The sequence below is a fragment of the Callithrix jacchus genome, chromosome 1 (assembly GCF_049354715.1).
Source record: "Callithrix jacchus isolate 240 chromosome 1, calJac240_pri, whole genome shotgun sequence".
Taxonomy (NCBI): Eukaryota; Metazoa; Chordata; class Mammalia; order Primates; family Cebidae; genus Callithrix; species Callithrix jacchus.
This window is the reverse complement of record NC_133502.1, coordinates 99,909,900-99,933,713: the sequence shown is the minus strand read 5'-3', so window position 1 is coordinate 99,933,713 and position 23,814 is coordinate 99,909,900. Positions and strand designations below refer to the sequence as shown.

Here is a 23,814-nt window from a genome sequence, read left to right as displayed (position 1 = left end):
TTATAATAGAATGATTTACAATCCTTTCGGTATATACCCAGTAATGGGATTGCTGGGTCAAATTGTAATTCTATTTCTAGGTCCTTAAGGAATCACCATACTGTCTTTCACAATGGTTGAATTAATTTACACTACCACCAACAGTGTAAAAGTGTTCTTATTTCTCCACATCCTCTCTAGCATGTGTTGTCTCCTGATTTTTTAATGACAGCCATTCTAACTTGCGTAAGTTGGTATCTCAATGTGGTTTTGATTTGCATTCCTCTAAGGACCCAGTGATGATGAGCATTTTTTCATATGTTTGTTGATTACATATATGTCTTCTTTTGAAAAGTGTCTGTTCATACTCTTCACCCACTTTTTGATGGGATTGTTTGTTCTTTTTCTTGTAAATTTGTTTAAGTTCTCCATAGATTCTGGATATTAGCCCATTGTCAGATGGGTAGATTGCAAAAAATTTTCCCATTCTGTTGGTTGCCTGTTCACTCTATTGATAATTTCTTTTGCTGTGCAGAAGCTCTTAAGTTTAATTAGATCCGATTTTCTATTTTGGCTTTTGTTGCCATTGCTTTTGGTGTTTTATTCATTAAGTCCTTGCCCTTGCCTATGTCCTGAATGGTATTGCCTAGGTTTTCTTCTAGAGTTTTTATGGCATTAGGCCTCATGTTTAAATCTTTAATCTATCTAGAGTTAATTTTTGTATAAGGATTTTTTAAAAAACCATTATTTTGTGGTTTAAAACACTATATTTAAAATTCCTCTTGATTTAAAAGTCAATTTTCAACACACATATAAGAAATAACACATTAATATAATAACCTGATATCCAGATAGAAAAGAATGTTATCGTAAAGTTAGTGAATAGAATCTGTCACAAAAACCAACATATCTTCAAGGAAACTTGAACACAAAATTTACAACTGAAGAAATACAAAAGTTAATGTATGGATAAAGATCACTTGAGGTCAGGAGTTTGAGACCAGCCTGGTGAACATGCTGAAACCCCGTCTCTACCAAAAATACAAAAAAAAAAAAAAATAGCTGGGCATGGTGGCACGCACCTGTAATCCCAGCTTACTCAGGAGGTTGAGGCAGGAGAATTGCTTAAACCCAGGGGGCAGAGGTTTCAGTAGGCTAAGATTGCACCACTCCACTCCAGACTGGGTGATAAGAGCAACATTCCATCTTAAAAAAAAAAGAAAAATAATGAGCCTTCTTTTTATAAAGACTTTTTACTGCTGATATAATTTTGTAAGACATAGGATCTATATCAGCCTTTTTTATTTTGTGCATCCAATGAGTCATATCAAAAACACTGTGGCTTTTATATTCCATTATGTTTTTTACATAACAAATGTTATGTAATACTTGTATTTCATTTGTCAAGTTTTAGCTAGAGCTTGGCTTAGTGGTGAGCAAAAGGTAATCTCTATAGTGGTCATAATGTCATTGTATGCTTTTCTTATTTTATCTCCCATTAGAACTGTATGGCTTAATAACTTGGTGGTGATGATGGAAACTATACTTTAAATGACCACGCCCAGGAATATTCCATATCCCTCATTCAGCCATATCCCTGGGTATCTCATATGGACACAACCATATGGATACAACCAAAGCTTGGATAAAATAATTTGAAATGAAAATATGTTTTCTATGTAGGCAAACAATCAAAGCAAAGGAAAGAAATACAAGAAATAAAAATATGTATTTATGCCTGACTTATTGACCCACTCATCCGAAAGTTGATCCATAAACCAAATTTAAAGTGAATTAATTACCAAAATAAAATCCCTCTTTAATTATTTTTGAGGCTATTTTTAATAACTAATGAACTGCAAGCTTTGGGTATAAAATCCTTATTTTTAAAGAACAACATTACTGAGATACAACTTTCTTCTGAAAACTTTCAGCCTTCAAGAACTCTCCATTAATGGATGTCAGATTACAGAAAAAGCCATTAAAGCTTTAGGTAAAAAGCATGGAACTGGCCGGGCACAGTGATTCACACCTATAATCTCAGCACTTTGGGAGGCCGCGGCAGGTGGATCACAAGGTCAGGAGATTGAGAACATCCTGGCTAACACAGTGAAACACTGTCTGTACTAAAAATACAAAAAATTAACTCGGTGTGGTGGCTTGCACCTGTAGTTCTAGGTATGAAGGAGGCTGAGGCAGAAGAATCACTTGAACCTCCAGGAGGCAGAGGTTGTAGTGAGCCGCGATTGCACCACTGCACTCCAGCCTGAGTGACAGAGTGTGACTTCATCTCAAAAAAAGAATAAAAAAAGCATGGAACCACATAGTAATGTAAAACTTCTCATTTACATGTTATGCATCACCTTACATTTATGCATCACCTATTAGCCCATAGAGTGCATTCTTATATCTTATTTGTATTACATTATTTGCATTTTATTAATCACCCTTTGGAGTAGGCATCATCCACGTTTCTCAGTTGAGCAAACTGGGGCTCAGAGACATTAAGTGATCTACTAACAAGCAGAAAATTATAGAAGTTAGACTTTCCAGTTTCAAACATAGCCAAACTTGAAGCAAACATCTTGAAAACATTTCTACTGTCTCCTCAAGTTCTGCACCACATTTATCATAGAGAAAAGCAAATCACGAATAATTACAGACTTTCCCCAACATGATTTGATTTCCACTGTCTTGGGCTGAAAAAGTTATACCATGTATTTACTGCACCATTATGGAAATGTCATTAAATGACTGTATCTTCAGGAGTTATCATTCTCCCAAACTTGGGGGATTTATTCACCCACTACGGTAGGATGATCACTACCATATGGCACCTGCATGAAGGCACTCTAGACTTACAGGATTCACAAGAGACTGATAAGATTTGACTTCTAAACCTGAAGGCTTATCAAGCTGGGGTTTGAGAAATCTTCAGATAAGGTGACATTAGAGACCCATGTGTGGTGTCAGAGCAGCTGCTGTTGCTCTTACACTCTGGAGGAAACATCTAGAAAGAACCTTAATGGAAAGCACTGTGGGCTTCTTTTGTACTTCTGAGGTGGAATAATCCTGAAGTTGAAAGATTTTCATTCATCTAATTTGAGTCGGCTTCTAATCTGTGGTCAACCCAAAAGGAGTCTAATAAATTTGGCCATGGTGGAGACCAAGGCTCTATGCGTAAACAACCCCTGGGCAAACAGAACTTTTGTCCCTGTCGTACCTCAGTAACTAACCCTCGGTAGAGAGATACTGTCTTCTTCTCTTCCAGTTTTTGTTTGTTTTAAAATACAGGGTTCTCCAGGGTCCCCAGGGTCCTCAGTCAGGGAAAATGTAATTGAATAGTATACTACCTGGTGATGATACACTAAAAACAAAGCAAATGATGGCCCCAACAGAGAGTTCATTTATTCTCAAGAATTACTGTGAAGTGTCCTTACTTCAGTCAATGCTCTTCTTTATAATTTTTACATCATAAGGCATAGAAGTAAGTTGATATTGTGTAGCTGAAGAGTAGCATGGGAGACCCTACATACTGGCTGAAGACTGTAGTTAGTTTAATGCCTTAGACTTTCTACTTTATAAAAGGAAAACTATTCTACTAGATGAACCAAAGTAATTGGTCAACTTGTTACAAGGAAGAAGTGTAGAATAGATGATAATTTGCTTACAGAAAGCCTATCCTCTTATCCACTATGACATATTAATCATTTTCTCCCCTCAGATCCTTCTCTTTAAAGCTATCTTTGAGGTAACAGAAAAAAAAGTGGGAATTATGTAAACCTGTTCATTATTTGAGTTTGGGAAATTTGTGTAGTTTCTGAGCCCAAGTTACCTTATTTAGTAAGTATGGGCCATGATGATCAGGGAGCGCTGTGGTGAAAATTCAAAGAGATATTGTATATGAAACCTCTAGTGACTAGTACTGAGCATATACTCGATAAATACTACTTTGTTTTCTTCTAGCCTACTTTCATTATACCCTTCTTTGAATGCCTGTAGCACATACTGTTCATTCCCCAGTATTTCTATAAAGATAACCCTGTATCCTAAACCAAGTTATAAAGCAAGAATACCTTATATACCTGCAGGATTTGGCACAATGCAAGAAATAATTTGGGGAAACACCATGAATCCTCCCAAAGTCAATAGCCTGTGAATTATGTAAGAGCTTATTTGGTAGAAAAAAATCACCAAGGAGTGTGGCCCATGTCATAAAAAATGCTGCAGCTGGCTAATAAAAACCTCATCAAAGTGAATTCTGATTGGCAAAGTATACAAGTAAATGAAGAAGGCCAACATTTCTTAAATAAATTGGCAGCCAAGTTGTGGCTTCTCCAAAGTATCTCAAGTCTTTTGAATCCCAGTTCTTGAAGAATTTTGACATAAGTCAACAGTAAATGGGATAATCAAACTGGAAATGAAGTCTTGACAGGGAGTTCCAAGAGTCTCTGTTGCCATGATTTCAAACCTCAGTTTCACTCATATTGGAATATTAATGCCAATGCTTTGGTTCAAAAAAGCCACTCTGATCCCTGCTCTGGCTGATGTTCCATTTAGAAACCTGGCACTCATGGTTGTGAACTGAGACTAACAAAGTTCACTCTACAAAAACCATGACTCTGTTAGAGTTAAACATCAAATCAAAAAGAAAAGTCCTCAGTATTTTGTTTCTGCAGGAAACAGACCTAATGCAGAGGGCAATCAGACTCTGAAATCCCATCATCTAGGTTCCCACAAGGGCTCCCTCTTACCGCAGGTATGAAGTTAAGCAAGTCACTTAACCTTGCTGTGCCCAAGTTTTCTTATCAGCAAAATAAGGAAAATAAGAAGAAAACACACCTACCTTGTAGAGTTCTTCTGGGATTTAAAATAATGCAGATACAGTATTTAGGAAGCGCCTTGTACACAGTAAGAACAAGAAGTGTTCTTATTTTTTAAAACTTACTATCCTTTGGGAGGCCGAGGCGGGTGGATCACGAGGTAAGGAGATCGAGACGATCCTGGTCAGCATGTTGAAACCCCGTCTCTACTAAAGGTACAAAAAATTGGCTGGGCATGGTGGCGCGTGCCTGTAGTCGCAGCTGCTTAGGAGGCTGAGGCAGGAGAATTGCCTGAACCCAGGAGGCGGAGGTTGCGGTGAGCCGAGATCGCGCCATTGCACTCCAGCCTGGGTAACAAGAGCGAAACTCCATCTCAAAGAAAAACAAACAAACAACAACAAAAAAAACGTACTATCAATTAATGAATTGGGGGAAGGGAAGGGCGAATTTTGGCAAGGTACCTTGAGGCTCCTTGTACAAGAGCCAGCATACCCACATCCATGGCTCTGGACCAGCTCACATCCACTGCTGTCAGTCAGCTGCAAAGGGCCCCAGCGTGGAGCAGGACCTTGGCCCCGGCGAGCCCGGGACCACTGCAGCTTGTCATGTTCGGCTCCTGTGTGGTTAAAACCAAGCGAGCATTCATTAAAAATGTTTCCGGATCTCTTGTATCATCAAAAGGGGATTTAATGACTAATGAGATAATGAGTGAGGCAGTGAGAGAAATCACCATAGAAGCAAACAGCCCAGGCATAAGCAGCTCAACCAAAGGAGGAGGGAGAAAATGTCCAGAGCAATTAAAGCTAATATGTTTCTCTGTAGGCCAGCCCGTCTCCCTCCACGCCTGTGCACTGGCTCCGCTCACCTTCTGAGGGCCAAAGATTGCGTTTGTGGGGGAGGTACCTCAAGAGCCATTATGGGGCTATAGGAGCTTGTCCAAACAGCCAGCCATTATGTAGCAATTAAAAATTAGGTTTATTAAGAGCTTTTAATTAATTGAGAAAACAAGTAAAAGTAATGACTACAAAATGTTTTACATATTTTATCATCTCCATTATGTTTCTTAAATGTTATTTTAAAGTGCTCTTTAATAAATATGTATTAATTTTATAGCCTAAATAATGTTCTTTGCCAGCAAGGCAAAACCAATTTATAGTGCAGAAACACAGCAGTGATTTCCTCTGGGGGACTGAGTGGGAAGAGATGCATGGCAGCTTTTTAGGTAGTGACAATATTCTCTATCTGAACGGGGTGAGATATATGTACTTGTTAAAAAACAAATGGGCCAGACGTGGTGCTCACACCTGTAATCTCAGCACTTTGGGAGGCTGAGGTGAGTGGATCACCTGAGGTCAGGAGTTCTAGATCAGCCTGGCCAACATGATGAAACACCAAATCTGCTAAAAATACAAAAAATTAGCCGGGCATGGTGGGGGGTCGGTGCCTGTAATCGTAGCTACTCAGGAGGCTGAGGCAAGAGAATCACTTGAACCCGGGAGGCAGAGGTTGCAGTGAGCTGAGACTGTGCCATTGCACGCCAGCCTGGGCAACAGAGTGAGACTCTGTCTTAATAATAAAAAATTTTTTTAAGGCAGCTGAAAGACACTAACAGGAATAGCATTCCCCCAAGGTCATGCCTATCTATAAGATGTCCTAAAGACTGCCTCTCTAGGTGACTACTGCTTTCTTACTAGTGATGCCCCAGACCCGTTTTGCTGTTCCCATCTAACGCTGGGGAGACCCACCTTGCTGTTCCCATCTAATGCTGGGGATACATACCCAGGTGTCCAATTGCCCATGCCTTATACAGTACCCGTCCCTGGTTAATCCTCACTTCTCCTTATCTTGCTTCAGAAATAGCAAACGATCCAGAATTGATCCTGCTTCCTCAGCCCATCCTCAGAATCATTCACAAGGAGCCCAAACCCTCTAACAGATGCTTCCCTTCTCTTCCCACTGAGCCGAGCTTTGGCAACGCCCCCACCCCACCCTCTGCTATTTCAAGTCAATAAATCTGACTTCCTTAGACTACAGGCTGGTTCCTGGTGCTCTTTAACTGATCAGGCTTCAACACTATCAGCATAACAACAAAAACAAAGTCTTTTTTTGTTTGTTGCAGTAACATGTATGCAACATGTCATCATTCTACCATTTTAAGTGTACAGTTTGGTGGCATTAAGTACAATCACCCTGTTGTGCAGCTGTCACCACTATCCATCTCCAGAACATTTCACAATTCCAAACTGAAACTCTACCCATGAAACACTAACTCTCCCTTCCCCCGCCACCCTGCCCTTGACAAACACCATTTTACTTTTTGTCTTGTGAATTCGACTACTCTAGGTACCTTATGTCAGTGGAATCGTACAGTATTTGTCCTTTTGTGACTGGCTCATTTCATTTGCATAATGTCTTCAAGGTTCATGATGTTGTAGCATGTGTTAGAATTTCCTTACTCTTTAAGGCTGAATAGTATTCCATTGTAGGTATGTACCCCATTTCATTTCTCTATCCATCTGTTGATGTACCCTTGAGCTGCTTCTATCTTTTGGCTATTGTGAATAATGCTGCTATAAACATGGGTGTACAAATATCTGTTCAATTTCCTGCCTTCAATTCTTTGGAGTATTATACCCAGAAGTAGAAATGCTGGATCATATGGTAATTCTATTTAAATTTTTTTTAGGAGAATGCAGTCATTTGACCAAATTTAATACTATTCCATATCATATAAAATGGCCTCAAACCCTCCTCCGGGATGTTACTTCAATATAAATGAGAATATCTGTGAAGGCTATAGCTGTTCTCAGCTAATCAGAAATGCTTACTGGTGAGATTTCAGGGTTAAGATGGTTAAAGCCGCCACAGTTTCTCCCTCCTTGAAGATACATTACTATGTACAAACTGAAGAGTCTGGCTCAGAGAGGAGCAACTCAATATCCAGGGACTCCAAAGTACTCTCTCCCTCCCTAAGCCCTATTGTAAGTCAGTAAAATTCTGAAATGTATCCATTATTACACAACACTGGAGAAAAGCAAACTGAACAATTATCTTTTTCTTTTCTCTGACAGGACAGCTTTGGAAAACATAGATGGGGAAACGTGAAAGCGAGGAAGGGAACAACAGATCTAACAGTCTCAACCAAAAAGCAAAGGTGGCAAAGATCCTTGCTGAACTCTGAACTCTGAACTCCAGGATGCATTCCAAACCCAGGGGTAGTTAGAAAAAGCTCTGTGACAGACCATTAGCAAAACCTGGGAGCAAAAGTCAACCTGAGGTATTGTGAAAAGATTACAAACAGTTGTGTGATAGCATCTCCAATTGCTTCTCTTCCTCACTGCCTGCTCCGTGATGTCACATCGGCAGGGTGAAATTGGCAAGGATAGAAGTATTTACACTTCAGCAAATTGGCAAATTCTACAAATATGCCCTGGTGTTTTGTTTTGTTGGGTTTCTGTTTTGGTTTTGGTTTTGCTGGAGTTGGCAGGGTGATGGTGGGAAGAGCCAGCTTCCTGGTACCGTTATAACAAAGATTGTGCACTACTTCAGCTGGGCTCTCCTCCACACATCACCAGCCAGATTACAGAAACAGTGGACAAACAACATCCCACCCTCTAGGAGCTGGACAGGGCATGAAAACAATTTTCGTCTAGTGCTTCCAGAAGGATCACAGCCCCGTCAGCACCTTGATTTTACTCCACTGACACTGATTTTGGACTTAGAACTCCAGTAATATAATACATTTGTGTTGTTTTAAGTCACTCAGAATATGGCAGTTAGTTACAGCACCAGCAAGAAACTGATATTGGTGGCTTTATTTCCAAAGCACCACAAATGGGGTTAGTTACAACCCTAGTCCTGGGTCTTTGGGTGGGACAGGCAGTCCTTTGTCTGCTAGGAGCTCTGAAACAGGATATTAACCACAAGGACGTGGGAAACCTAGCAAGTCTACCAAGATGCATGCTCCAGAACCTGCAGTAGCCATTGATGCCAAAACAAATTAGGGATGATTTTTCTAATTCTTCATGCATTTCAACAACAATCAAACCTGCTAGTGATGGACAATATTTCCCATGACCTTTCTTAGATGAGATGATATTTGTTCCTATTCTTTGATCTAAAACTCAAGAAATAGAATCAGGAAACACCTGCTACTACAAAGGGGCTTTTTCTTTTTATTTTGTTGCAAAAACTGATTGAATGGTATCCAACTTCTACTTCTACTCTATAACTTACAGAAGGACATACTGCTTGAATAATGAAGCATCTTAGCAATTCTAAAACTCTTCTTTAAAAATAATAATATTGTAGTTATTATTCCATGTTATTTTGTTCTTTGAATTTCATACTGATTATGCCAGGAAAATCAAGGCAAATCAAGGCAGTCTAATGCCTAGGCAGATGGGGCAGGTCCCTGGTGAAACCCAATCTTCAAGCTGAAGACAGTCCTGGGTAAATCCTCAGACAGGATTGAGAAATCTCTTCCCATTTGGAGGCTTTCCTCTGATTGGTCCCCACCCTTCACCTATTTTACATATATCTACCCTTTCTTAATTGGATTTCTACACTGTCATGCCTACCTTTGAGTGGCACCTTTGTTTTAGCCTTTTGACTCAGCCACACTGGAAAAGAAACTACCTGATTTTGGGTAGGGGACCAACTCTGTGTCCCCTCTCTGAGGGGACTGTTTCATCAGTGAGAGCTGTTCCATCACTCAAGAAAATTCTTCTCTGTCCTCCCCACCCTTCAACTGTCAGCATATCCTCATTCTTCTTGGACACAGGACAAGAACTCAGGAACCACCAAACATGGGTTTAATACAAGTGGGCTGGGGCATGCCTGGTCCAGTCGTGGGCTGAGCCAGTGCACAAGCCAGGCACAGCTCAGGCAGGCTGAGTGGACAGGCCACCTCCTGTGGCAGGTAGCATGGCTGAGTGAGACCAAGGCAGAGACACAGCCAGCCAGAGGTTTCCAGGTGGCAAAGTGATCAAGAAAAATCCTACATTAATACACTAGTATTGGTCAACATTTCAACAAAGAGCATGATGCATATTCAGAGAAAAATGTTCAAATCAATTAATTTTATCCCCATATAAGTCAGTTATCTTTAAACAAAAGCAAAGATTAACAATTCCATTTATCTTCTATCATAAACTATATACTTTTATAGATGATTTTGTCATATGACTTTCAAATAGTGCCTTTGGGGCCAAAATGGTTCTGCAATAAAACAAAAAAAAAATCTATCACTAGTGTGAGAAAGAATCTAAGTAGCTTTATTTAAAGCCAATTAAAATTAAATAATTTCTGCTTTAAGTTTTTGTTATAAAGAGGGAGTATATATTTTTAACAGAATTGCACTCTTCCTGTTTTAGCCAAAACTTTATACAGGAGTGTGATATTAAATAGAAGCTTGATTGTTAGTTTTAGAATATGTGTCCCCTCCTTAGGCCAGGCTTAACCTGAAAATAAGCATTTATGGAGAATATATGGAATGAGGAAAAATATCCAGGTGGCCATTGAAGCCACTGAAAAATTCTACCCAATTAATGCCTTCCTCTTCAAATCCTGAACTCTCCAAATGGAGTCACAGATGAGAGCCAAAGGCTACAGTACTGGTTTTAATTACTGAGTAAAGCCTCATACAACCATCAAAACAGATTGACTCAGAAGAAATATGCAACACAAGGAAACAGTGTATCCTTAGGTGCCTAATAGATTTGATTTTGTTATATGAATGACTGGAAGTGCTTGGGGGTTTTTTGTTTGCTTGTTTGTTTTTAATAGGGAGGAAATGAGTATGGAAGGCAGTTCTGCAGTATGTGTCTGCTGTATCCATGAAGTTCCAAGGCATGGTGTGGCCAAATGCCTCCATGTCACCAAATGCCTTCATCAATATTTTGGCTCAGAAAAGTCAGTTGCCTTGGTGATACAAAGTGAAGAAAGGGGAAATGAGTTCCATGCCCAGAGATGACATTCTTTAGAGATTACCTTCCTGGGAAGTCAGTCTTTCTATTATTATTACCCATGGTGCATGGCATAGAATATATTCTCTGGTTTTCCTTTTTTTCTGAATGTCAAGTCACAGAGTGAAATCATAGATGACAGAGGTGTCTAAATAAAGTTAAAATCAATGAAAGAAAGTAGAGATATTGTGCTTCATGAAAAAAACTTGGAGTAAAGACTCAATGGTAACCTGGAAATATTTTTTCTCTCTTCATCTAACAATATTATACTTATCCATGGGTTTCATTTATGAACCCCTACCTCAAACCATACACGGTTCATTTCCACATGGATTCATGTTCTGAAGCTGAAGGGAACACAATAAAATATTCTCATAAAGAAAGATTTCCTAACCAGTACAAAGAAAGGAACAATTCAGAAGGAGAATTTAGTTAGTTTATATAAAAAATGATGAATTCTGTGTTTCAAAATATACCATCCAGGAATTAAAATGCAAACCAAGTATGGAGAAAAATATTTATCCTAACATATATACAATAAAATACAAGATATGTGATTAACAAATGTAATAAATAAAAGAAAGTGAACTTCATATAAAATTGGGTAAAATATTTGAACAGGCACTTCAAAAACTTGGCAGCATCAATAACTGGGCAATTATGAAAAAGGGATGACTTTTAAGAGTCTTCAGAATAATAAAAATCCACAAGTTGAATGACAGGCCTCCATAAAAATTAGCAAAATTTAAAGACACATAATATTGTGTGTTGTCAAAGATAAAGAGTAAATGAAAGTTATTCATGGCTGGGGGATGTAAACTGAAATACTTTTTGATTTCCCATTTTACCTGTGAAGCTGAGATGCCTAAATGGCTTTTCTGGACAATCCCATCTTTTAAAATACTTTGTAATCTATCCTTGTAATTTTTAAAAAAGATTTTATCTTTTTAGCGTAGTTTTAGGTTCATAGCAAAATTGAGTGGATAGAAAGTCTAGAGACTTTACATAAACCCTTAGCCCCCACATGTTCATGGCCTCCCCAATTATCAACATCCCACACCAGAATGGCACATCTGTTAAAACTGATGAACCTACAGGGACACATCAATATCACCAAAGTCCATAGTTAACATTAGGGTTCACTCTTGGTGCTGTATATTCTATGAGTTTGGACAAATCTTAGTAATTTTCTATTCAGCAGAATGAAGTCACATTTTCTCCTGAGAATCCATTTGATAAATACCACACTGACACAGTATTGAAACCATCAGACTCACATGGGAGCAACACACTACCTTTTATTCATTCAACAAATCAATCATTTGTTCAATACTTATTGAGTGCTTGCTGCGTGTTAAGCGCTGAGCCAAGCAGTCAGCATACAAGGAAGCAAGTATAATGTTACTGTCTCCAGTGACTCACAGCCTCATGGAAGGAAACCAGTACCCAACCCAGAGAGCTTACAAATGCACAGGGTGATGAGCAATGTTTATATAAGTGCTACAAAACACTGACAAAGGAGCAAATACCTAGGTCATCCCAGTTCCTCCAAAGCTGGCAGGACCATTCAAGAATAAAAGGGACCAAATCATCTTGTCACCTAACATTTGTTGGAGGCTTACCATGTGCAAGACATTGAACAAGTGCCCTGGACTGGCAGCCTAAGTTGTGGGTTCTGGTTTTAGCTCTAACACTAGCCAGCTCTGTGATGTTTCTATAACACTCTACCTCTAACTCCCAGTTCCTCATCTGAAAAAAAAATGAAAGAATTAGACAATGTGATCTCCTGGGTCCTTTCTAGCTCTGACCCTAGGACATTTGTTCAAATGACAGGTTTTGTCCACAAATGACAGGATCAACTATGTATAAAATATTTTAAATGAACAAAACAGTCATGTGGCTAATAAGCAATTATAGAAATGTTACAGAAAACAAATACTGTACATGACATCATATAAATGACAATAACAGATAAAATAACTTATTTTGCATCTGAGGGCAAAAAATATGAGTTAGGTTGTTAGAGAAGAGGAAGGATATTGTTGGACTGAAAGGAAACAATTTATCCAAAAGGCTGACTTGAGGACAGTGTCACTCAGCAGGAGGTATCCTCTAACACTATGTACCAGATGAAGACATCTTATCACACTGAACCATAATCTCAAAAATAAAAAGCTATTGATAAGTCTCTCCAAACATGGCTACACTACCAAGAAGCCATTCAATTTCATAAGGACTCCTCTCACTTGGTGAAGATTTTCCAGGGTCATTCTGGATTGCAGTGGATCACTTCTAATCTCCTCCAGTCTAGATATATAAATGCCAAGAGACTCCACACAACCTGGGTTCAGTCATTGGCACTGATGTAGGAGTTACAGCCTTAAGTCTCTCTGATCCATGAAAAGTAAACATCTAAATTGGTATACTTCTAAGCTATAGAATTTTAAATAATGGTACCGTTTAATATAGTCAAGCCAAATCATCCCTTTGTGGCTTGCATACATGGATGTCTCTAGAATTTGTAAAGACAAATCTTTTTTGATCAGTTCATCTTACTATTTGGAGGCAGCTCTGATGATAATGGTCTAAAACAACATTCCCAAAACATGTTTCACAGAACCAATATTAAATTTAAAAAGAGCATTTGATGATAGAACACATTTTCCAAAGATGGTATTAATAACACTATTTCCAATCCTACATGTTCTTCTAGAACTTTTCTACTCCCTCAACAAGATGTAGATTTGAATTCCCCTGTTCTTAAACCTGGGTGGGCTTGTGACCACTTGTAATAACAGAATATACTTAAAGTAGCAGTGCCTAACTTCCAAGATTATGACATAAGAGTCATGGCAGTTTCTACTTGGTGAGTTGCCATACTGGCATCAGTACTTGGAGCTACCATGTAATATCTTACCCGGATAAAGCCATGCTGTGAGGAAACCCAATGTAGCCTACATAAAGAAGCCACAAGGAAAAGCTCTAATGTGGCAGGAAGAGAGATGACCAGCAAGTCTCTAGTGGCTCTTGCCACTTGCTGTTTTAGGACAGCCACCTCCTAACTACAATGCTTGAAAGACCCTAAGCCAGAAGAAGCACCCAGGTGAATCCTTCCCAGATTCCTGACCCATGAACACTCTAGGAGATATTAAGTGATTATTGTCTTATGCCTCTAAGTTTTGAAGCAATTAGTTTCACAGCAGTACTAAGAGGTCTCATAACAAAATTTGGGCAAAGCTAGGTTAAACCAAACTCTATAGATTTTTGCTTTCCCCTTCAGGATTTTTCAGAGCCTATAATATGCTAATGAGCATGTTCATCTCCAAGATTGACATTAGTATGCAGTATTTCCCAATATTTACCCAAGCAACTATTTCTATAGCTATTATCAAGGGATAACTTTGGAAAATGCTGGGCTAAATTAATATTCTCTTCCCATTTGTAGATTTCTCTCTTTACAGTGATCTGAGCTACAATAATGAAGATTGAACTTTACCATGGTAATAAGTTGAACAACAAACATCTATTGGCCAGCCCAGAAAGAGCCTCCTCTTCGTACTCTTGTGTGTGTGACATAAACTCATTCCAGCAGTATCACAGAGCAAACAGCATAAACGCTGAATGTCACTCACTATTTGCTTTGCCAATAATAGTTCCAGGATGTGCTGTTCTTCCAGTGGGTTTAACAAACATTTCAATGCACTGAAATTTTCATAATCCTCTGGCTCTTCTATCTCACTTTCAAACTGAAAAACCCTAAGAAAAAAGAAAGGAAGAGAGTGAGAGAGAGATTTTGTCCCTAATCTCTTCGAGAGAAATGAAAGAATTACACAGAAAACCTTACTCCCGTGTAATTCCTTACCTGGCTTTAAAATAGAGTACTTTTCCTTTCCAGAAAATCCTGGAAGACCAAGGAAAAGGGCTCAACTGCCAGTGATTAGGAAAATTTTGCTCACTTTGTACTTGTTTAAAAAACAGTGACAATATTGAAAAATTTAGAAATCATTCATTTTTAATTCAAATATGTGAAATGGTAATTAAGCCAAAGGAGTCAAACCTTAGTAAATATATAACTAGGGAGTATCACTTACTGATTTGATAAAAGAACAGGAGTGAGGAGTTACTCATCTGATTCGCAATTACTCACTACATGAATGCGTCAAATGAGCTAACCTATGACTCGGTTTCTCCACAAATAAAATGCCACTTTGTTTTCTAGCCCCTTTACCTAAAGTCTAGTCAAAGTTAGAGCTAGGACTTGGATGAAGACAATGAGCCACTCCCAATCAGTACAAAATTTAAAAGGACACCAAAAATCTCATAGCTAAGGTAAATAATATTTAGTGCAATTGTTTTTAAAAATCAAAATAATGCAAACAAAATCTATGGTTAACAAAAGGTCAAAACTTTCAATAAAAAAGTATCAATAATACTGATTTTCCCTTTTCCCAGTATGGCTCAGAATGGTACTCTTACTGAGCCCTAAAACTCACAGAAATTGAGTTTCACCAATTCATCACATATACAGTAATTATGACAGATAAGACACCAATAGTTATTTATTTTAGGTTCCCCCATGCAATTCAGAGGTTTTCTTTTACATATAGATCACACTTATCTATTTATCAAAGCAAATCATGTCAGGACTCTGCACTAGTCCAAATTATGATAGTCAACTTCACCAGATATCAATATAGGTATGGGTATACACATAGATATACATGTAGATATTTATATAGATATAATTATTAACATATAGATATATAGGTAGACACCAAATGTACTGAAATGAAATTTTCCTATGTACATCCTGGCTTTCTCATTCTTCTTTCCTACACTCCTCTCAGCCATCTGATCAGCAGAGATGGTTTTACTGTACTTGAACAGATAAGTGTAAGAGAATACATAGAATAGAAATTCAATGACTTATCCAGAAAATCCTGTGAAGAACATTTATTCCACACTTTTACTAAAGAGCTTTCTCATTTGATCAAACTGACTGTGAACAGATTCTTTCCCCCAACAATTTGTTCCTCTTTGATCACAATAGCATTATATATATATATATAAAATGCAGTGTGTGTGTGTGTGTGTGTGTGTGTGTGTGTGTGTGTGTGTGTATACACACACCTATAATATATACTGCATAAGATAGGGTCTTTGTTCAGTTTTAAAAGTTTGTTCAGTTTAGAGACAAAGATGGTACCAAATGAAATAAAGCCTCATTACATCAGGCTTGTTACCCTCAAATCAAAGCTCATAGATTTTTAAAAAATGACTTCTTTCTAATTATTAATTGAATATATGTTCAATACAGAAGAATAAGTAAACAAAATAAGAAAGTAAAAGCCACCTGCAATGGAGCCATAAAATAGTGGCAGCTGCTTTAGAAAACAGTCTAGCGGTTCCTCTAAATGTTAAACACAGAGTTACCATATGACCCAACAATTCTACTTCTAAGTGTACACCCAAGAGAACTGAAAACAAACACGTCCCCACAAAAACTTGTACATACATGCTCGTAGCAGCATTTTCACAACAGCCAAAACGTAGAAACAACCAAAATGTCCACTCTATATAATGAAAATATTATAGAGAAATATATTTTCACTCTATATAATGAAAATATTCAGCCATAAAAAGGAATGATGTACTGATACATATTACAATATGAATGAACTTTGAAAACCTTTTGCTAAGTGAAAGAAGACAGACACAGAAAGCCACTTACTATATGATTTTACTTACATGAAACTTCCCGATTAGGGAAATTCATACAGACAGAAAGTAGATTCATGATTGTTAAGAACTGGTGGGGGCCGGTGCAGTGGCTCATGCCTGTAATCCCAGCACTTTGGGAGGCCGAGGCAGGCGGATCACAAGGTCAAGAGATCCAGACGATCCTGGCCAATGTGGTGAAACCCCGTCTCTACAAACAATGCAAAAATTTGCTAGGTGTGGTGGTGCACGCCTGTAATCCCAGCTTCTCAGGAGGCTGAGGTAGGAGAATCACTTGAACCCAGGAGGGCGAGGTTTCAGTGAGCCGAGATCACACAACTGCACTCCAGCCTGGTGACAGAGTGAGACTCTGACTCAAAAAAAAAAAAAAAAGAACAGGGAGAGGGGTAATAGGGAGTAGCTTCTAGAGGGTACAGGGTTTCTTGGAGTAGTGAAAATATTCTAAAATTAGATAGTGGTGATGGTTGCACAACTCCATGAATATACTAAAAATGCTGAACTATATACTTTAAAAGGGTGAGTTTTATAGTATGTAATTTATATCTCAATAAACCAGCTATTTTTAAGGCCACCAATAAATTTGAGACATAAAAATAAGTACAGTTAATATTTTCAATGTTGAAAATTATCTACTGATGAATAATCACCAGTGAATACACTTGAAAATGGTCCCATCTGTTACTGATGCTAACACATGCTGAATGTCTCTAAGCCCTATTCTCTGTATGCAGGAACCAATCACCTGCTTCGTGCTTCACGGGTATGTTAGAAGAGAATAGACTTCAAAATAATTTCTTCCAAGGATTTCTTCAAAAGAATTGCTTCCCTTGAACCTTAGTTAAAACTGCACTTCCCATTCTCTTATAAATATTCAGTAGCAAGTATATCAGTGCTGTTAGTGAAAAGTCTATTTATTAGTCAATAACTAATTATTACAGTTTCCCTCGGAGAACAACAGCTTTACTAGGCTATGAGAATATAAATAATATTTGCATATATATGTATATATATATACATATATGTGATATGTAGTAGAGGGATTGCTTTATATATTTTAATTAAAGCTATAATATTAAAAATAAATAAAACAATAACAGTAAGACCATAAGTCTACCACCCTCATAAAACTGCTTTCATTTCTGTTGGTATGCATATTGTTTTCTATGAAGTTATAGGCTTGTTTATAGTTACAGTCATAATATATAATAATTTGGATTCTGTTTTTACTTAAGAAACAGTCATCACATTTCTTAAGAATTTGTATTATTTGCATGGTTCCATAGCATAACCTTGTGTAAAGTGAAAATGCATATAACCATTCTCCTAATAGTATTGCAGATAAAGTTAGATTGAACACCTTTGATGTAGAAATAGATACTGAATATGGAAATGTTCAATATTTTTATCATTTAATGTGTGCATATGACCTATTTAACCTTGGCTACTTCATTAAGATAAATTTATGCATGGGGGTTATTAGCACTTATTTCAAATTATCATATTACCTTCCGAAAGGTACAAACCAATTTAAAGACCCACTTCAAGAAATGTATACCTCACTGGTATTATATGGTATAAATTAACAATGATTTCATTTGGCATATTTGAACTGTCCAGAGTTTATTTCACATGTTTATTTTTGCAAAGACAAGCTTTTAAAAGTGTGCTTTCTATTTGTTTCCCCTTACTCATTTAATTATTCATGTTACATATCTACTGTGTGTAAAATACAAGAAAATTGTTTTTCTTGCAGAGCTTAAAATTTATTTATCCTTTAAATTTTGGGTGTCTTCTTTATAGGTATACAATTTTTAAAATGTGAACTATGTCAGTCCCTTAGGTTTTTTTAATTATATAAAATTTTTAAACATGCCTATTTTTGAAGCTGTCGGTCATCCTTTAACAATTTCTTTTACTTCTTCAAAACTAAAAAAGTTATTTTTCTTCCACATAGTGAGTAAATGTTCTATTCTTGGTCAATTTTTATTATAATTGGGTGAGATTTTTATTTCTTTATTCCATATAGATTAATTATGAAACATGATAAAGTAGAAATTCACCTTGATTATTTTACAGAAATGTAATAGCCTATATTAAACAATTCTTTCTTCTTTCATCTCTTTAAACATACACAGTTTTGCCTACATATAATCACCCTATATTGGTATTCTCCAGTCTATGGTATTAATTAGTATTCCTATTTTTATGTAGCAAAATACTCTTTGGGGAATTGTTGGTTTATGGACTGAACCTGATAGTAGATATTTAAAAAGAACATAGTCACTGGATGCAAAATGAAAGAATAAAATAGTAAGTATGTAATAAAAAGATAATAATCATAAAAACTGGTTAATTTGGGGAAGAGAGTTCAAAGTTATGAAATATCTGTATTAAAAGTTAATCTTGAAAACTGTGGGACATCATTTAGCATACAGAAAATAGGACAATGGGGCCGGGGTGCGGTGGCTCACACCTGTAATCCCAGCAATTTGGGAGGCCGAAGCGGGTGGATCATGAGGTCAAGAGATCGAGACCATCCTTGTCAACATGGTGAAACCCCGTCTCTCCTAAAAATACAAAAAATTAGCTGGGCATGGCGGCGCACGCCTGTTATCTCAGCTACTTGGGAGGCTGAGGCAGGAGAATTGCCTGAACCCAGCAGGCGGAGGTTGTGGTGAGCCGAGATCGCGCCATTGCACTTCAGCCTGGGTAACAGCAGCGAAACTCCGTCTCAAAAAAAAAAAAAAAAGAAAACAGGACAATGGTAAATGCTGACAAAGAAGAGAAAGAGCTAGATGCAGCAAGACAGTAACAGGAAGGGAGAGACAGATGTGGGTTAAGCTGGCAACAAATTGTTATGTTTCTTAAAGAGAAAGAGAAAAGATTCTTAAAAGATTGACTTCCTTGGTAACGAATATACAAAACTTGAACTTGGCGTCAGAAGGAGCTGATCTATTTTGATATAGGTACAATTTAATTTTTAGATACTTTACAAATACTAGATAGTAAGATAAATTAAATAACAGCAATGATTTGTTCAAGTCTACAGAATTGATGTCAGTGGTACTTATGTTAATCTGCTTTTTCCAAACACCTATGGTCTTTAAAACATCCTTGGTATGTTACTTTTGTGCCTGAATCTGTTGTCCAAATAATCCCAGCAAGCTAGTTTTAGATGACACTGTTACTGAAAATGCCACTATTATCTTTCTTTTACATGAGGTTCCAAGTTTACTTTTTAGATATTTCCAAATAAATGCTTTGCAATTCTTAGCCACACATAACCCATAAACTGAAATTGTCAACAACGAGAACAGTTCTCTCAAGAAAATATTAGAATTAGAAAGTAATCGTGCTGTGGGAGGGGTCTCAAAAATGGTTAATATCAAGCAGACAAAAGAATAAAAGCAATCTCATTCTGAAAATTAGTTCTGATTTAAACCTGACACCACAAAAATGCCCTAATTTGCAAACAATGAATTATAATGGAATCTATTTTTGTGGTATAGAAAACACAACATGTCTTGCAAATCAGTAAGAGCATTTTTATTGAACGCTAAAGCATCAAGTCAGCTGTCATAGAGCAGAGCTACCTTCTTAAAAGCAGATCACTCACTGTCTTTTCCCATAGCTCCAAACACGCACTTGGCTATTTTCCTATTCAAAAGACAGCGTATTTGTTTCAAAACCTCATGGAGCTTCGAGACTTCTTGCTCTAGCCAAGGCCTCAAAGGACTGTGAATTTTTAAGATGTCACCTGCTATCAACAAACCCCACTTCAAATCCTTAGAAGCTTTATAAAATTAAAAACTTATGATTAGTGTCATGAAAATGATAAGACTTATCTGTGGTTGCCACCTCCTTACTCTAACAGTCTCCTCCCAGATTAAAAAAAGCCATGAGTGTTTGAACATGAAATGACACACAATTATTGACAGAGCAATCATTTGGTGACAGTTTTTCCTTTGGGAGTAGGGGTCATGAAACACCAGGCTCTCTGTAAGCCTGGAAATGGCAGTGTTGCAGAATTTTCCCAGTTTGAGTCTTCCTGAATGGCAATCAGACCAAGAATGACTGGATACAGCACCCCAGTTCTTCTGTCACCTTCCTTGTCATAAGAGCAGGGAGCTTGTTAGACAAGCAGGATATGCTTCTTAACAGGATCCCAGAGGATTGATGCACACATCCACATTTGAGAAGCACAATACATAAAAAATTTGAGACTCACCGTTCTAGTATACATTCTTCCAAAATATTACTCTCTATACATTTGACCCTTGAACAACATGGGGGTTTGGGCTCCAATCCCAGTCCCAACATAGTCACAAATCCACATATAACTTTTAACTCCCTAAAAACTTAACTATTAATAGCCTACTATTGAGCAGAAGCCCTACTGATAACATAAATGGTTGATTAATACATATTTTATATGTTATAGGTATTATCTACTGTATTCTTACAATAAACTAGAGAAAAATGTTAATAAAATCATAAGAAAGAGAAAATATATTTACTATTTATCAAGTGAAAGTGGATTACTATAAAGGTCTTCACACTTGTCATCTCACAGAGTAGGCTGAAGGGGAGGAGGAATGGAAGAAGTTAGTCTTGCTGTCTCAGGGGTGGCAGAGACTGAAGAAAACCCATATATAAGTGGACTTACACAGTTCAGATCTGTCTTACTCAAGGCTCAACTGTGTAAACTAGAGCAGAAAATGTATTTTTCTGAAATTTGTGCTAAAAATCTTAAAGGTCATGGAAAACACCTTCCCTCTGAATGTGAAAGCATTTTATCAGTTTAATCAATATTTGGATATTTTTAGTATTTGCTAAAATACAAAAAATTGTATTGGTTACTAATTTCCCCTTCCAGTTTAAAATATCAACATGGAGGAAAAATCACAATAGCAGTGGAAAACTAAGGATATAAATCAATGATGTTTTTAATGACTGGGAGGAATTAGTACTAACTGTAATGTAGATGGGCTGTACTAGGTAATGTCTTCAGTGAGCTCATATATGGGTCTCTGAAAGAGAGCAACAGAGCCAGGAAGGTTTACCATGATGCTAGAGACCTATTTCCTTGAAGGGGATCTTCTTTTCTGAAGGAATTCTTCCCTGAGAATTCCTCAGTGCTTCATTACTAGATTGATGTTGAAGCCTGTAATACCCAGTCACTAAACTTGGTCATTCTGTGAGTGTACTGTGGCCTGTGAGGTCAAGTCATGTACAGGTGGGGATGGAAACAGGAAGCAGTCCATGTTAGAGACTGAATGAAGTTCCCCACATTCTACCTCTAATGCAGAAGGATCTGCATGCTGATTCAAAGTTTTTCGTCATAACTACACTGGCTCACAGTTAGAAAACTAGGTAATGGGAAGAGAAGTAGTCTTGCCTCTTCAGAGTAGCATTGAATGGGATAAAAGTCTTCCAGACATGAAAAACTTCAACCTATGTGCTTGTGCATCTGTTTGACTTCCAGCTTATATTCTGGAAAAGGAACTCTGATGGTACCTTACCAGACAGTGAGAGAAACCAAATAGAATATGTGGGTCCTATCAGCTGGCAAACACCAGAACAGAGTCACACTTTACGCAAGGTTGAGTAATCAGGAAAATTATATAAATACAACATTTGACATCAAAGAAAGAAATTATTGCTGTAAAGATGCAGAGAAAATTATTCTAATTAATACTAAGGAATCAGGATAAAAATTAGAAAGCACTTTTATTTTCAAAAGCATGAAGAAAATAACATTATAAAATGATGGAAATAGAAGTAACTGAGGTGCAATGTTGATATAAAAAGGTAGATGGGGCCAGGCATGGTGGCTCATGCCTGTAATCCCAGTACTTTGGGAGACCAAGGCAGGTGGATCACCTGAAGTCAGGAGTTTGAGACCAGCCTGGCCAACACACTGAAACCCCATCTCTACTAAAAGTACAAAAACTAGCTGGGTATGGCGGTGCATGCCTGTAATTCCAACTACTTGGGAGGCTGAGACAGGAGAATCACTTGAACTTGGGAGGCAGAGGTTGCAGTGAGCCAAGATCACACCATTGCACTCCAGTCTAGGCAATAAGAGTGAAGCTCCATCTCCAAAAACAAAATAAAAAAAAAAAAACAGGTAGACAGCAAAGACACAAACAAGTGTAAAGAACTAAATAAGTGTAAAGAAACTAATACTGCAACAGGTAGTGAAAATCCTCCTCCAAGGCAGGATAGGGCAGAAGATACATCCCAGAAAGAGAAAACAGATTAAGATCACAAGACAAAAAGAGATAGCAACAGACTACAGGGCACAAAGATCTCATCAGTTGGCCACTGACATCCTTGAGAAAAATAAAGAAGAAAAATTAAGGAAGAAAAGATCTAACATACATAAAAAGGTGAGTCTTCTGGCTATGGCTGACTGAAGTCAGCAAAGCCTCTTCCAAAAACAGTTGTAAACAAGAATCTTGAAGGATCTATGCCTTAAAAACAGCTGAAGTTCAAGCAAAAACAGTGGGAGTCTGAGGAGTCCTTGGCTAGGGCTGCTCCGGTTCTTTCCCCAGGCTTCTCCAGCTCAGTGTCCACAACAGTCTGCCCAGGCAGGGGATAGGCTGTGAAGATAGGCAGCTGCTATTTGATTTGAAGTGGTAGAGATACACCTGCCCAGTGGTATTGGTGAAGGTGATGGTCTTGGTGATTAGGGAGAGGGAGGACCAATAACTCAGCTGGCCAGGGTTGTGGTCATGTCTGGGACAAGTACATTCCTGGCTTGGACTTGCATAGAGCTAGGGGTTGGGAGTAGGGAATAACTTTAAATAAGCACAAAGGAACTTTTGGGGATGATAGAAAATTTCTGAAACCAAAAATCAATGAAGTGTACACTTACCACGGGTACATTTTATATGACATTTATATGCCAATAAAACTGTTTTTATAAAACTATGTACAAAAGGGAAAACTTTCCAGGATGAAAGAGAGTTGGAGTTTACAGCTCACTGTGTCCCTGGCAAAAACGAATGTTGCCCAGTCTTAAACCTGTCTTGGCAATAGTTTTATTTTCATGATAGAAATTTTATAAGTGATATGATCTTATTCATGCAGGAAAGAAAGCCAGACAAACAGATTACTTGCAAAGAAAAGATGATCACACTGAACCCAAGCTTTCCCTGCAGAAAAGTAAATGTTACACTCATCAAAGGAATAAATTTTTGGAGAATTTTAACAGAACAAGTTGAGATCTCAGAATTAAATGCCAAATTAAGATGTAGGTCTTGTCAAAGCAATAGACATATAAGCAGGTATGCTTATTTGAT

At 37.6% G+C, this 23,814-nt stretch overlaps 1 long non-coding RNA gene across 1 annotated transcript in view; it reads right to left on the bottom strand.

Annotated features, from left to right (window-relative positions):
* Nucleotides 1-4,927: 4,927 nt before the first annotated feature.
* LOC144581878 (uncharacterized) overlaps nt 4,928-23,814 on the bottom strand; it is a 103,543-nt gene continuing 84,656 nt past the window's right edge. The window contains exons 3-5 of the long non-coding RNA XR_013533296.1: nt 14,401-14,524; nt 5,264-5,418; nt 4,928-5,149 (exon numbers count right to left, since the gene is read on the bottom strand). This is a non-coding gene — a long non-coding RNA (uncharacterized LOC144581878). The remainder of the gene's footprint in view (nt 5,150-5,263; nt 5,419-14,400; nt 14,525-23,814) is intronic.